At 35.8% G+C, this 16774-nt stretch overlaps 1 pseudogene; it reads right to left on the bottom strand.

The window, feature by feature from the left end:
* Nucleotides 1-15281: 15281 nt before the first annotated feature.
* LOC143389223 (heterogeneous nuclear ribonucleoprotein D-like pseudogene) lies at nt 15282-16192 on the bottom strand (annotated as a pseudogene).
* Nucleotides 16193-16774: the final 582 nt, after the last annotated feature.

Below are 16774 nucleotides of genomic sequence, written 5' to 3'. Positions count from 1 at the left end.
AGCCTAGAATAAAAGGGAAAGATTCCCTATTCATATAATTAAAGTCACATAATCTTGATAAAACCTGACAGAATAGCACAAAAATAGTAATCAGATTAAGTCATACTTCTGAATATAGATATAAATAATCCTATAAAAATGCTATGGAAGATGGGAACAGTGGTACATGCCTGTAATTCTAGCATCTTGGGAGGCTGAGGAAGAATTGCAAGTTCAAAGCCAGCTTAAGGAATTTAGTGAGGTCCTCGATAACTTAGTGAGACCCTGTCTCTAAATAAAATACAGAAAAGGGCTGGGTATGTGGTTAAGTACTCCTAGTTTCAATCCTTGGTACCACCCACCACAAATGCTATGGAAAAAATCTGGGAACAGATTGAAAATATGTCATATTTTGAATAAGTGCAGTTAATCCCAGAAATTCAAGTATAGTTGAGTATTAGGTAATAAAATAATTAGTCATGGGATGGAATTGTGGCTCAGTGGTGGAGGGAGTGCTTGCCTCATGGGTGAGAGGCACTGGGTTCCATTCTCATCACCGCATATAGATAAATAAAATAGAAGTCCATTGACAACTAAAAAATATTTTTTAAAATTAGTCATGTTAGTACATTAAGAGACAAAATTAGTAGATTGACCATCAAATAATAATTCAATATTAATTTATAATATAACACATTAATATGATGAAGAAAATTTAAAAGCCAGCATTATACTCAATAATCAAATCCTAAAAGCATTTTTGTTACTTTTGAAAATATTTTAGCCAGACATAGTGGTACATTCCTGTGTCCCAACAATATGGGAGGCTGAGTCAGGAGGACCATAAGTTCAAGGCCAGCCTCAGCAATTTTGAGAGACCCTGTCTCAAAATAAAAATTAAAAAGTTCTGGAGATGTAATTCATTGGTTAAGCAACCCTGAGTTCCATCCATGGTACCAATAAATAAATAAATAAATTTAAAAATTAAAAAAAAAAAGGCTGAGTATGTAGCTCAGTAGTTAAGTGCCTCTGGGTTCACCCCATAGTACCAAAAGAAAAATAATGTTTTAGGCAGTTTATTAGTAACAGCCAACTCCTGTTGGCTTAGTCCATTTAGACTGCTGTAACAAAATACCATAGACTGTAGATACAGGGGCTTATATGCAACAGAAATTAAATTTGCACAGTTCTGGAGGCTGGGTAGTACAAGATCCAGGAACTTGCACATTCAGTGTCTGGTAAGAGCCCTTTGCTTGATTTACAGGTTCAAACATTTTGCTGTGTACTCCTCACAGGATAGAAAGGGCAAACAAAACCCTTTTTTTATTTTATAATAGCAATAATCCCATTTATGAGTGCTCTGCCCTGATAATTGAATGATTCCCAAAGGCCCCACTTTGTAATGTCATAGATAACATTGGTGACTAAGATTCAACACATGAATTTTGGGGGACATATACATTCAGAGTGTAGTATCAACCAACTAACCAAATAAACCCTATATTAAGAGGAATGAATTTTGGAAACCGGAGATATTTATAGTTTGAATGTGTTGTAAACTTTATCCCTAATTTCATGTGTTAATGATATTTGGAACTTTGGGCAGTAAATAAAATTCGATGAGTTCATAAGGGGGAGCCCCTATGATGATAGTGTCTCATCGTGTGATGCCCTTTACCATGTTATGTGATACAGCAAGAAGTCCCTCATCAGATGCTAAGATGCAAGTGCCATGTTATTGAACTTTCCAGCCTCCAGAACCAAATAAATTTCTATATTTTACAAATTATCCATTCAGGTGTTTTGTTATAGCAACAGAAAATGAACTAGTAGATGAAGTATGCTTCTCTAAAAATCATTAATTTAGATAACCTTGGACACTTAGCTGAAAAATTATTGAAACTAATATGAATTCACTGAAGTACATAAGAGGCCCATAAATTATTTTTGGGGTAAAGAACAAGACAGTAAATATTTTAGGCTTTGAGGGCTATAGTGTATTCTTGTAGCTACTTAACTCTGCTATCTTAGTGCAAAACATGCCATAGATGATAAGTAAATGAATGAGCCTGGATGTGTACCCATAAATCTTTACAGATTACAAGATCAGATTTGAATTGAGGGCATAGTTCAATGACACCTGAAATAAAAAAATTAAGTTCTCAGTCCCTGAGTTTGGTTCTTGGACCAGAAAAAAGAAAAAAAAATAAGCTGGGCATGGTGGCACCTGCCTATAATTCCGGTGACTCAGGAAACTGATGCAGAGGATGGCAACTTATCCTTAGCAAATTTTTTTTAAAGAGAGAGAGAGAGAGAGAGAGAGAGAGAGAGAGAGAGTGTGTGTGTGTGTGTGTGTGTGTGTGTGAGAGAGAGAGAGAGAGAGAGAGAGAGAGAGAGAGAGCGTGAGTGAATTTTAATATTTATTTTTTAGTTTTTCGGCAGACACAACATCTTTGTTTGTATGTGGTGCTGAGGATCGAACCCGGGCCGCACACATGCCAGGCGAACGTGCTACCGCTTGAGCCACATCCCCAGCCCAATATCCTTAGCAATTTAACAAAACTCTGACTCAAAAAATAAGAATGACTGGGGATGGGGCTAAGTGGTAAAGCATCCCTGGGTTTAATCCCAGTACCAGAACTAAATTTTTTTTTAAAAAAAAAAGGAAAAAGAAAACTAAATTATTTTAGTTTCGGCAATTAACCATCAGAAATAACTTTAACGAAATAATGTCATTTATCAGTAGCAGCAAAACAAATACCCAACAATACTTAACATTAAATGTACAAGACCAATATGGCAAAATTACAAAACTATACTCAGGTACAAAAAGGGCCACACAAAAATTGAACAAAAAAACTATGCTCTTTGATGGAAAGCCTACATATTGTAATGGTGCCAGTTCTCTCCAAATACATCACAGGGTTAAAGAAGTTCTAACTAAATTACTTTTTTAACATGGTAGGTAGTCTGAAATTCAATGGAAAAAAAAATAACTATAAAGGGTAGCAAATAATTTCTGACCAAAGTACTGAGAGAAATTAACATAAACCAGAGTGTAACTTTGTTGATGTTTTGGCTGCAGGTAACATAAAATTAGTTCTACAGTGGTTTAAACAGTAAGGAAATCTATTGGCTAATATAATTGCAAATTTAGAGGAAAGTTGAGTTCAGCTTTGACCTAATCTAGTATTTTCAGTTCCACTTCCCTGCAATTTTTAAACCCAGTTGTTTTCCAACTGGGAATGATTCATCCTTCCAGATAACATTCAGCATGTCTGGAGACTTTTTTTATGTTGGAGATTGAACCCTGAGGGGCTTTACCACTGAGCCATATCCGCAGCCCTTTTTACTTTTATTTTTATTTTTTATTTTTGAGAGGATCTCTCTAAGTTTCGGAGGGCCTCACTAAATTGTTGAGGCTAGCCTTGAACTTGTGATCCTCCTGCATGAGCCTGGAGCCCACTGAGATTAAGGGAGTGCACCACTGGGCCCATCTGGAGACATTTTTGGTTGTCACAACTAGATGGGGCTGGAGAAGGAAATGCTACTGGCATGAAATGGAGAGAGACAAGGGATGCCTGGTCTATATGAAACATCCTTTAATGCACAAGATAGTCCATAGTAATAACGAATTTTCCAGCCCCAAATGTTGATATTGAGGAAGCCATGAAACCCTTCTCTAAACTCCATCCTCTTCTGTGAGGTGTAATTATTCATATGTAATAAGGTTCAGAGGAAAAAGACACTGTCTTTTCCTGGGATGCTTGCCTAATAGGAAGAAAATTTGCTAGTTTCATAAAATGAGTTTGGAAGCTTTCTACCTTTTTAAAAAACTGTAAAATTTTATATGAAATAGCTCTAATGCTTTTTGAAGCAACCATAGTTTATGAGTATTTTATCTTCTTTGTGAATTGGTCTTTTAACCAATATGCCTTTTAATGTGCTTTGCTTTATATTCTATTTTGTCTGATATTATGGCTCTCCTAAATTTATTTTCATTAATATTTGCCTGGCATGTCTTTTGTCCTCCATTTCTTTTTCTTTTCTGTTTTTTTTTCTTTTTCTTTTTGTAGTGCCTGGGCTTGAACCCAGGGCCTTGAACATGCTGGGCAAGGAAGTACTTTATCACTGAAGTCCATGCCCAGTCCCATCATTTTATTTTCAATATTTCTATGTTGTTTGTTTTAGTGTAAGCCTTTTGAATAGCATATTGCTTTATATTTAAAAATCTAAACTCTAAGTATGTCTTCTAATGGGCAACTTTAGTCATTAAACCCTTATTATGATGAATGAAAAATATGGAAGTATTTCAGCCACCATATATTTTTTTTCACCGTGTATTCTATGTGCAATGATTTGTGTATTTTTCTTTTTTGTTATTTCTTCTTTAGAGTCCACTAGAAAAAAAATCAGGTTTGGTTTGCTGATTTTTTTCACTACTATTTTGGAAAGTAAATATCCTTTCTATTCTCTTTTGCTAAACTTTTGTATTTTAAATTATCCTTATGTTTTTTTTGAACCTATACAAAAAATCAGCATTTTCAAACATCTCAAAAATATTTCATGTACCTCAGCATTTTTATTTCTGGTCTTCAGAGAGTTCCTGTTTCTTCCCTTGTTTCTTGTTTCTTAAGGATGGTGACATACTTGTGAGTACTATTTCTGATATCTTCCTTTGTTCAGGAGGGGGAATTTATTTAGCTTGCCATCTTTAACCAGGTGTACTTTTTGACTTTTTAGTTCCAAAAATTTGTCCAAAGGTACTGATCACTACTGATACAACTATTTATGTGTAAGGATATTCAGTGCAACATTAAATTTACAAAAACAAAAGACAATCTAACTGTAAGGAAATAATTAAATAAATTACTTTATATTCATGTGGTGAAATATTATTGGTTATTCAAGGAGTATCTTATGAAATATTTAATTTATAGGAAGATGCTAACAATATAATGATAAATGCAAAATAATTTATATATTCTATGTTTATGGAAAAGAACTAGAATGAGGGCTGGGGCAGTAGCTCCGTGGTAGAGTGCTTGCTTCGGCATGTGAGGCCCTGGGCTCGATCCTCAGCACCACATAAAAATAAATAAACAAAATAAAGATATTGTATCCATGTATAACAAAAAATATTTTAAAAAAGAAGTGGAATTAAATATACCAAAATGTTGATAGTAAGTACATTCAAATAAGGGAATTAATTATTGTTCATTCACCCTTTATCTCAATTTTCTACATGTGAATTTAATTTCTGATAACTGGTCTCAGTAAGCTAGACTGTAGAAACAGTCTCAACAATTGAAGTTCTCCACTCATCTCAGGTTCCTGTCTTTCTCCCTATTTTTTTTTTTTTTTTTTAGTGTATGTGTACGTGTGGGAGAAGTTATCTGTTTCTGTCTTCATTATCTGTCCATGACAATACGTCTCTATCCCTGATGATTGCTGTCTTGTGCTATTCATTTCTATCACAAGAATACATGGATCTGGTTATTTTCCTCTTATTGAGAACACAACAGCATGTGGCCCTTCCTGTATCTTGTAGAACATTGGGGATCTCTGAGGTTGTTACCAGCTCATTTTTTTTCCTGGATTCTCAATGCAGCCATCTCTGTTCTCTGCTTCTATTTTCTGTTAGATTTAGAGGACACAGAAAGATATCCTATAAAAGGGAGACACAGAAGATTTCTGTTCCCCTATTCCATATAACCTTTTCTTTTTATAATTACCCCTGCACCATCAAGTCTCCTTTAGTAAAAGTGTTACTTAGGGCCATTTTTTTTCAGGGATCCATTAGCCTCTCCCTCTTTCTTTACTACTTTTCTTTTGGGGGGTAGGTACTGGGGATTAAACCCAGAGGCACTCTTACTGAGCTACATCTTCAGCCTTTTTTATTTTTTGAGACAAGGTCTTGCTAAATTTTGAGACTGGCCTCAAAATTGCAATCCTCTTACCCCAGTCTTTGGAATTGTTGGGATTATAGGTATGTGCTACCATGCCTGGTGACTTCTAACTTTCTTCCCAACCCTGTGGATTCTTTAGTTTGAAATGAGAAAACTGACTTTGATTCCAGATCTGTTGTTAATGGCATAAGGTCCAAGTTCTGACTTTTTAAGGGTTGAGCCCTTGGAAACTTGATATTCCAGATTTGTGTAACTCAAAAGAGTTTTAAATGTCAGAAGCCATGATTTGAATCTTTTACTTTTTCCAAAAGCAATGAAAGGCACTGTATAACCTGGGGAGAAGGGGAGATCAAAAGAAATAAGAAAATACAGGAAAATAAGTTTAATATCTTGAGATTTATTTCATCACAAACAGATAAAAAGCATAATCTTATTATTTTTGATGAATCCCTCTCAATGAAATCAGAATCCTCTTCCTAAAACATGAATATGGCTTTTACTTTTCTTTAAAACTTCAACAAATTCACATTGGGTATAGATTAAACTTTGCCATAATTGGTCTGTGGTTTTATTTGTGGCCTTTCTTTCTCTATTCCTTACATTGCTTTAATAAAAGATTTGCTTGTTATTCTCCAAATGTAACATTTCATTTTATGTCTCTGTGCCTTTGCTTATACCCTTTCCTCAAGAGTGAACTGCTCATCCTACCTTCACAGGCAAGGGAAATAATACTTATACTTCAAAGCTCAACACCAATGTCTGATGAAAGCCTAAATGAAGTCCTCTCTGATCCCTTTTCCTACAGCATTGCTGCTTTTTAAAAACAGAGGGTTTTACAGCACTGCACAAAATAATGAAGAATGTGCCATTTCTTAAATATCAGTTCCAGGATCTCTTCCCTTGGTTCTGTGTTCTCTCTGGTGGCAGCTTTAGTCATAACTTTTGCTTCAATTAATTTGAAGACTCCCAAAATAATCTTTCCAATTGAGACATTTCAGATGACCCCAGACCCACATACCCAGCTGGTTTCTCTTCAAGTCCATTTGGATGTCTCTCAAGTACCTCAGTTGCAAATATCCAAACTGAATTTATTAGGTACTCAAATATTTGTTGAATATAATATCAGATGAAAATACAATTCAAATAACCACTCTTGAGTTTCTTGCTGCTTTCCTACTGTAACTTGTGTTGCTATCACTATATGACCATACGTAAGCAGGTTTTCTTTCTTATACTACTATCATCCTGCAAAACACAGATTTTTTTAAATTTGAACCCGAAGTGCTAAACCTCTGAGTCACATCCCCAGCCCTTTCTATGATTTTTCTTCTGAGAAGGGTTTCATGAAATTTCTTAGGGCCTTGCTAAGTTGCTGAGGCTGACTTTGAACTTGTAATTCTCCTGCCTCAGCCTCCCAAGTCACTGGGGTGATCCTCCTTCCTCAGCCTCCCAATTTGCTAGGATTTCAGGCATGCACCTCCATGCCTGGCTTTAGACTTTTTCAACGGGATAACTAACTGTATTTTCTTCAGTGAGTACTTTAGCAACCATGAAGAATTCTTTGACAACTGATATGGAACAGTGCGATAAATGTAAGCTTTGGGAATAAAGTATTACTGTGTTTATATTGCAACTCTACTGCTTTCTAGTTATACGGAATTGAGGAAACCACTTATCCTTTGTGATTTCTTGGATTAATTGTCTGTAAAACTTGATACCTAGATTACAAGATGGTTATGTGGAACAAATAAAATACTGCATATAATAATCTTGAGATAGGAATTTGGGGATACAGAAAAAAACTAAGTATCTTTTCTTTTGTGGTATTGGGGATTGAACCCAGGGCCTTGTGCATGCAAGGAATGCCCTCTACCAATTGAGCTATATTCCCAGGCCCAAGACTAAGTCTCAAAAGAGCACCCATGAGATCCCATCTTGTGGCATGCACCTATAACCCCAGTGATTTAGAAGGCTGAGGCAGGAGGATAGCAAGTTAGAGAATAGCCTATGAAATTTAGTGAGACACTGTCATAAAATTAAAAAAAATTCTAAAATGGTGGGGGTGCAACTCAGTAGTAGGGAGTCCTGGCTTTAATTCCCAGTACCAAAAATTTAAAAATAAAGGAGAAAATGTTGGAATGCAGGAAATGTCCATGAATCTTTTAAATGCAAAATAGGCCTTCCTAAACTTCTCAACTGAAGTCCAGCCTTTGCTCCTAACACATGCCCTTGCCTGCAGATGCTCAATGCATAAGCCCTACAGAAACTGGGGCAAAATTGGTAAGTCCACTGTAGCTTCTCCTCTAGTCCATCCCTCTATAAATATTAGTGACCCATACCAATGAGTTGTCCTTCATTCTCCTTTGAATCTGTATTCCTCACTTTTCTCCAAAAGCTTGTCACTCTCAAGATGGCCCACGTTCATTCTTAAATGTGTGTCAATTTTTGTAAGTAATTTCAGCGTATGCTGAAATTCTTTTCCAACTTGTATGCAGTTGAGGTCCCCTTTCTAGGATATCTGTTCAACTAGGTAAATTATCTGACACAAAAAGCATTTACTTTTTGATATTGGTTCAGAAATTATGATAAAAATATTCTGTATAAAAACTGGGAATTCACATATTTCAAAATCTTGTCATTGAAACTCAAGGAAATCCTGATTGTTTTAGACAAAATCTGTATGGTTAACATTGATCTTTAAGGGATTTTCATAGGATTTCAAGTTTTGTGACTTGTTTCAACTTGATTTTGGTTTTAAAAATGTGTTCTACTATTCTTTTTTGGTAAGACAGTCGACTACCACATTGTTGTTGAGCTTTTTTGTTTGTTTTTCTTTTTGATACTGGGGATTGAAACCTGGAGTACTCTACCACTGAGCTATATCCCCAGTTCTTTTTATTATTTTGAGACAAGATCTTGCTAAATTGCTGAGGGTGAAAGACCTAAGAGTCTCATTTTACTTGGGACCTCATTTTGCTCTGAAACTTAACCCTTGACCTACTGCAGTCCTAAAGCACAGAAAGCTCTGCACAATGCAGATGGTGATTGCCTAAGATAGTCCAAGATATTGAAATATCTGAAATTCCAGATGGCCCCCACCTAGATATGGTGACCAATATCTAAACCAGAAGCCCTGCAGCTTGGCACATACCCCCCTTGCGAAACCCTCACAGTTTAAACCAATCATTTTAAAGTGCGTCAACCCCTTGAACTAACCAATAATCATTTCCATATTCTTTCCCGCCACTTGATATGCTAATCATGTTTTAGAGCTGTTTTATGATTTTCCTGTGGTGTGTGAGGATTTGCTAAGAGATGCTATGATGTATGGGAAGTCCCTGCCTTCCCTAAAGAGTGTAAAAATCTGCTGCAAACCCTGGGCTTGTGGCCTCTCAGAGTCACCAGTTGCTGTGTGTTCGGAGGACCTAGCTAGCTGGCAATAAACACCTTTTTGCTGCTTACATCTATCTTGGTCTCTGGTGGTCTTTTGGGGATCCCAAACTCGAGCATAACAAGGGTTTAAGTTGACCTGGTTGGTCTTGAACTTATGATTCACCAGCCTCAGCTTCCTGAGTGTCTGGAATTACCTTGTGCTCCACCATGTTCAGCCTGGTCCACATATTTGATTTAAAAGTCAATAAACAAGCCAATGGCAGTGGTGTAGGCTTATAATCCTATCCACTTGGAAAGCTGAGATGGAAGGATGGCAAGTTGGAGACCAGCCTGGGCAACTTAGCAAGATCTTGTCTCAAAATAACAAATAAAAAGGGCTTGGGGTGCTGGGGATGTGGCTCAAGCGGTAGCGCGCTCGCCTGGCATGCGTACGGCCCGGGTTTGATCCTCAGCACCACATACCAACAAAGATGTTGTGTCCGCTGAAAACTAAAAAATAAATATTAAAAAAAACTCTCTCTCTCTCTCTCTTAAAAAAAAAGGGCTGGCAATGTAAATCCCCACCCCCACCCCCACCCCCAACCCCACCGAAAAAGAAAGGCAAAAATGTCAGTAAACTATTTGTAAATTATACATCACTTCTTGTGCCTAAACTGCTGCTTATTTATTCTTCAGTATGGCAAGAACTAAACCTGAAAGTTGTCTGTGCCTTTGATAAGGTAAAATTTCACTTACATTCCATTCACAGAGAGTCTTAGAAATGAAGTCAACTAATTGTTTGGCTCTTTGTGGCATCTGTTGTCCCCATTAAATATAATGTAGGAAATGAACACAGACATGTACATAACTCCAGGCTCTTGACTACATGATTTACTCCCATGTTTTCCCAGAAACTCTGATGGACTGCAAAAGGCAGACGACACCCACTGAAATTTATTAACAAGCCAGAAAGCAGCTGTTCTGTGAGCTGCAAACAAAAGCAAATGTTAAGCTGTTGAATAGCCCTTTTGTTGTTTTGTGGTTCACTACAAAAGGGCTTTATTGTAACCTTAGTTTTGGAAGTTTGCCTTCTTGTAGGTCGAAAGAGATACCCAAAGGACAGATGGAAAATTTGTATTTAGTAGTGATTACTATTGTGGAGCCTCTGGGTGACCATGTTTTTTCCTTCGTTTACAAGATGTTCCCAAAGGCTTTCTGTATCTTTGAAGTTACTCCTTCCCCATCTCCCAAGATTGGCTGTGGGGCATAAAGGAAGCAGCAATTTTTGGAGTCCAAAATGCAGGAGTGATTGTGTAGAATTCAATCTGGTTAGTCAAGCACATTTTAGAAGGAGACATTTGTGTTCGCATTGCCTGTAAGGAACTTAGAGAAATGCTCTTTCTAATCTTTTTCTTCCTATCAGAATCTTTGAGACCTGGATTGTGAGCCTCATCTAATTATTTCTAACTCAGAATTGTCTCCCTTCTTTGAACACTTGCAACATATTATTCATATCACTCATTTTATTCCTATATATAGCCTTATAAAAATTATTATTCAAATCTCATCTCTCTGATGTGATTATAACGTCCTTGCTCCTTAAGATTGTATCTTAAACATCCTTATCACATCCATCATTTTGTTTCCTATCAAAGGTACATTGCATTTCTTGAATATTGTAAGCTACAGGAAATGTATGCAGATTGAGCTACAAGTGTAATTTCAAAAGTAATTTCACTATTTTGAACAATAGAGTACATTATTCAAACATATTCATAATATTTGTTCTCCATTGCAAATTTTCTAAATAGCCATTCCCTCTTGGTTAAAGTAAATATTGTAAGACACTAAATTTTAGAAGCAATATTTAAACCCCAAAGAATATTATAAGGAATGTTCAGATCAAGTAAAATATTTCAGATTTCTTCTGCTTGTATAATGCTTTTTATTTTTGTATTTACTGTTATATTGGCTTTGCCAATCTTGCTTGATAGATCATGCTTGCCATAGGTTGTATTTTGGATTATTTCTTGCCCTGCTCCTGCTTCTTTGAGTTTTTCACTTTGGCCTGGCCCTTACTTCCTGACCTGATTTTATCCCAGGAGTTATGGGCCATATCTGTATTCTGACTTGGTCAACTCCTCCATCTGAACTCTAGCTCTGGAAGAGGCCCTGAGCACGGTTTACTCAGGAGTAAAGATAGAATAATGAAGGGTAAAGCCAAAAGTTACTATAAGGAATGTGCTAAGAAGCTAAGGACAATAAAATACCTAAAAATCAACACTAAAAGCAAGAACTATAATGATTGAGACAGATGGCAACAGAAAAAAAGAAACTAAACTATTCCCATTTTATATCTTCTGTATATTTCTCAACACTTATGTCAATCTCATCCCCATGAAGTCCTTCCTTTATACTCCAGTCCACACTGTCTCCATTCTGCCATTTCTAAAGCCCCATAGTACTCTGTACCTTTATCATAAACTGCATTTACAGTAATTATTATGAACTGCATTTGCAATCAGTATACATTATGAATAACAATCACATATAGTTTTAAATTATCAGTCTGAAAACTCTCAGTATGGGCCAAGATTCCAGATCCAAAAGCATTACAATTTAGGATATTGAAATAATCTGAAAATGTGATTTGTGAATCATATCTGTAACCTTTAAGACTTTTTAGGCAGGAGATAGGCATATGTAGTGATTTAAAATGGAGGAAAAATGGATTCCTGACAATAGAGACCTCTAATCTTGGCATGTTTTCCTGGCAAGATTTTAGACTAGATTGTTAAAATAAACATTTTATGTGCACTAAGAAAAGAAAATGATAATCACCAGGAACCAGATGGTTTCTTCTAGTAATAAGTCATGCTAAAATAACCTTATTTTTTATCACATTATTAATTTTGTAGATAAGAAGCTATCTTTTGTTTTAAGCAAACATTTGACAGTCTTTATCATGTTATTTATTTAGAATAGATAGGGATATGTGAGCTGAGTGAAAGTAAAGGTAAATAAGTTTAATATTTGATCCACTAATCCTATATGAAATACACCAGTGCCAGTTGACATCCTCTATGAATACCCCATGCTCTGTTCTTCCTCATTTTGATATAAACAACTTTTATCAAAAATTTGGAAAAAATCATTCCTTAAAGAGTATGCAGATGGCATTAAAGAGAATAGCTAATATTGTACAAGGCACCCCAGAAGAGAGAGAATAAAAATGGGAGTTTGGGAGTTGGAAAGATTGAAGGCTTCAACCAACTATGCTGCTTGCTAGTTGTGTGACCTGGGGAAAATTACTTTTTTCTAATTCATGAAGATCAAATGATCATAGAAAAAATAATAAATGGCTTCTATCTTTATTGGTACTCATACAACCATTATTATTTCCATGAGCTGGAAAGATAGGCTAAAACTGAAGATGGATTTAGCAGTGATGATTAAAATCAATTGTACAAATGGAGGGCCTGAATATGCTACATCTTGTGTGAATAAAACTTGATGGCTTTAGTTGACTGAGCTCAATATGAGTCAGATATATGACATGAATGATAAACCATCTAATGTTATTTATGTTTTTAATAAAATTGTAGTATTTTGATTAAGGGAGATAATAATGTCTCTGCAGTACTCAAGCCATAATTGGGAGATTGTGTTTGAGGGGAACTTTGATTTTCCCAAAGGAGGATAAGCAGGATGGTGAAGTGTCTGGAATTCATGTTATAGGAGAAATGGCTTAAATAATTGAAAATCATTCTGCTGGAGGAAAAAAGACTTATGAGATGGGGATTGAGTTGTAGACAATGGAGGGATATTTTTTCCTAAGTTGCTTATTATGGAGAATTTGAAACAGATACAAAATGCAGGAATATTTGTATAATGATCTCTGATATGCCCATCACCCAGCTGTAACATTTATCAATTTATGGGCAATCTTGCTTTTTCTATTATCCTCCTGACTGAATTATTTTGAAGGAGATCTCAGAATTCCAGATATCATATTATTTCATTGGTAAATATCTTGGTATGTATCTTCCAAAGTCAAGAATTTAAAAAGATAAGTACAATTTCATTTTCATATCCCAAAATTAACAATAATTAATAATTTTTTAATATCATTAATTAAATATCCAGTTAGCATTTGAATTTCACCATTTGCCTCGCAATTGTTATTTCATAGTTTATTTAAATCAGGATATAAGTAAATCTATACATTGTAATATTTTAATTCCATTTAAATCAATAAGTTTGAACTTCTTTTTTTCATTTATCACTGTCCTATAGATTTTTCCAGCGTCTGAATCTATGGATTGAATTCTTGTGGTATCATTTTTTCTTTTACCATTGTATTTCCTATGAAAAAATAGGTGGATCTTGAGGCTTGGTCAGATTTATGTTTAATATTTTTGAAGATTAAACAGGTAGTGCTTATTTCTTCCACCAAATAGATTCCATATTTCTAGTCAGTACTCTTTTCTTTTCAAGGTTACAAGCCATTGGTTAACATTACCTATATTTTCTCAATAGGAGTTATAGAAACGTTTCTACTTTTATTTATTTATTTATTTATTTATTTTTTGCAGTGCTGAAGATTGAACCCAGGGCCTTGTGAGGAGGCAAGCACTGTACCAACTGAGCTATATCTCCAGCCCCAAAAATGTTTCTAATTCTAACATTCATTCATTGATTAGTTGGAATATTTCTAAAATAGGAAGTTCCCCTTATTAACTTTTTGGTTGTCAGAATTTTTTTTTAAGTAAGTACATGTTGTTACCATCTAAAGGCTTTGATGTAAGCTGGAAAATGATTAGGGTCAGAACGTGATAATGGAGAGTTTAAATTGCCTCCTCAAGTTAGTCTTCCTTTACATTAAGAACCAGTGGGGCTTGGGGCTGTAGCTCAGTGGTAGAGCACTTACCTAGCACACTTGAGGCACACACGGGGTTCAATAGCACCACAAAAAACAAATAAATAAATGAAACAAAGGTATTGTGTTCACCTATAACTACAAACAAACAAACAACGGGAGCTGGGCACACAGTGACACACACCTGTAATCCCAGTGGCTTGGGAGGCTGAGGCAGGAGAATGGCAAGTTTAAAGCCAATCTCAGCAACTTAGTGAGGCCCTAACTCTAAATAAAAGACCCTAACTGTAAATAAAATACAAAACAGGGCTGGGGATATGACTCAGTGGTTAAACACCCATGGATTCAATCCTCAGTATCAAAAGAAAAGAACAAAAACAAAACAAATAAAAAAGCCATTGGCGATAATAGTTATTTCCAAATAAAGCACTTTTTAAAAATTGAGAAATGAGAATTGAATATATTTATCATTTACAACATGATGTTTTGGTTCTTTATAGTTATACATGACAGTGTATTCTATTTTTGATATAATTATACAGGCATGGAATATATTTTATTCTAATTAGGATCCCATTCTTGTGGATGTATGCAATGGTGAGATTCCCAGTGGTTATATTCATATATGTACATTGGAAAATTATGTCAAATTCATTCCACTGTCTTTCCTAATCCTATCTCCCTCACTTCCCTTCATTTTCCTTTGTCTAATCTACTATCATCTACCTCATACATAATTTTGAAAAAAATATGTATACATTGTGGAGTCAGTTGAGCTAGCACATGCATTATTTCCCATTTTTCTGTGATGAGAATACTTAAAATCTAATCTTTGCATTTTTCAAAATATGTTCTGATGTTATTTTTTTCACATAAGGAAGCATTTATTTGAGGTTTAACATGAAATCATTCAAATAAAATTGTATAAACACAAATCCACATTGAGTCATAACACAGATAGCAAAGGACAAAGTAAAAACAAAGAAAACTAATTGGCGGCTATATACAGTTGGACACAGTAGTTGTGTCTTTTACACTAGAAAGTCTTTTACAAAATAATCAGATCAACAGAAGACCAGTCTTCAATGTCGTCCTGCAAGATGGGTATCTTTAGCATCTCCCGTTGTCTCCAATGTCCTCCTCTAGTATGGCTGGTAATTATTTTGATGATTGCCACCCCCTTGAGAAGCCTTGCCATAAGTGCTCTGTTGACCACTGTAGTCTGCATATTCCTGTCCATACCCATAGTTCCCATAGTTATACCCAGTATAATCATATTCACCATAGCCACTATAGTTCTGATCACCACCATAGGCACTATTGTAATTTCCATATCCTTGATCATACTAGTTATTAAATCCTTGGTTCCATTTTGGCCCTGACCTCGGCCACGACCCTTGGTACACCTCACCTACCAGCTGCACGCACCTCTTCCTCCTTTTTTGTTGTTGCTGTAGCTGCCTATATACCTCTTTGGGCTGTGCAACTTTGATTTCACACTTCCCAGAACCAATTTGATATTATCTGCTTTCTAACAATTTCTCTACTGGCTCTTCATCTGTATATGTGATAAAACAAAATCCTCTTCTTTCGTTTGTTTTTGTATCCATGGGAAGTTCAATATTTTCAATTTCTCCAAAGGCTCCAAAATATTCTTTAATTTGTTCTTCATAAGTATCTGGGTTCAATCCACCCACAAAAACCTTTTTAGGGGATTCTTTCCATTTCAAAGCTTTGGCCCTTTTGGGGTCTATCAATTTGCCATCCAGTTTGTGTTCTTTCAGTTCCAAAACCTTATCAACACTAGCAGCATCTCTAAAAAGCACAAATCCAAATCCTCTTGATGTTCCAGTGACTGGATCTGTTTAATCCTACAGTCTACAACTTCCTCAAATTGAGACAAATATTCAGTAAGACCTTTCTTGCTCTTATCCTAGCTCAAGCCTCCAATAAACATTTTACCGTCATCCTGCTGATTCTTGCTCGCGTTGATCTTGGATCCCTCTGCGAATTCTTCTATGTTGCTATACTTGTTCGTGTTCTTGATGGTGGCGGAGCTGTGGGCAGTGGGGGGCTGGTGCACAGTCCTGGTCACAATAGCAGTGGGGGCGGACGGTTGTGTTCCGATGTTATTATTGTAGTCACTATGTTGTATAATTGATCTCTTGAATTTTTTTCTCCTAACTGAAATTTTGGTTAAAATGCTTATGGTAGAAATTCATTCTTTTTGGCTGTAGAATAAGTGTGAACACTAATTGTGAGAGTTGAATCAATCTACATTTAATTTGGAAAATAAAAAATACTGCTAACCACTAGAATGCCTCCAAAGTGGAATGGATTGCTTCGTAGAATACACAGCTGCCTGTCCTATGTACAAGAAAGGTTTAGATGATAGTATTTCAGGGACATAGTGAAAGAGAATCTTATGCTAGGTAGACATCTTAAAAACTCTTTCTCATCTCTGAGTTTCCATGACACTAATATGTTCCTGAGGACCCAGAATGGAGAAGGACATACAGGAACTCTTCCAAAGTGACAGGTATGTAAGGAATCCATTTTGAATATTTGTGGTGAAAATTTCTGATCCAAAAAGCATATGTTGAGGGCTAGTGTTGTGGCTCAGTGGTGGAGCTCT

This window comes from Callospermophilus lateralis, unplaced genomic scaffold (assembly GCF_048772815.1).
Source record: "Callospermophilus lateralis isolate mCalLat2 unplaced genomic scaffold, mCalLat2.hap1 Scaffold_147, whole genome shotgun sequence".
In the NCBI taxonomy this organism is placed as follows: Eukaryota; Metazoa; Chordata; class Mammalia; order Rodentia; family Sciuridae; genus Callospermophilus; species Callospermophilus lateralis.
Note: the sequence above shows the minus strand (reverse complement) of the source record. Positions and strands in the feature narration are given on the sequence as shown.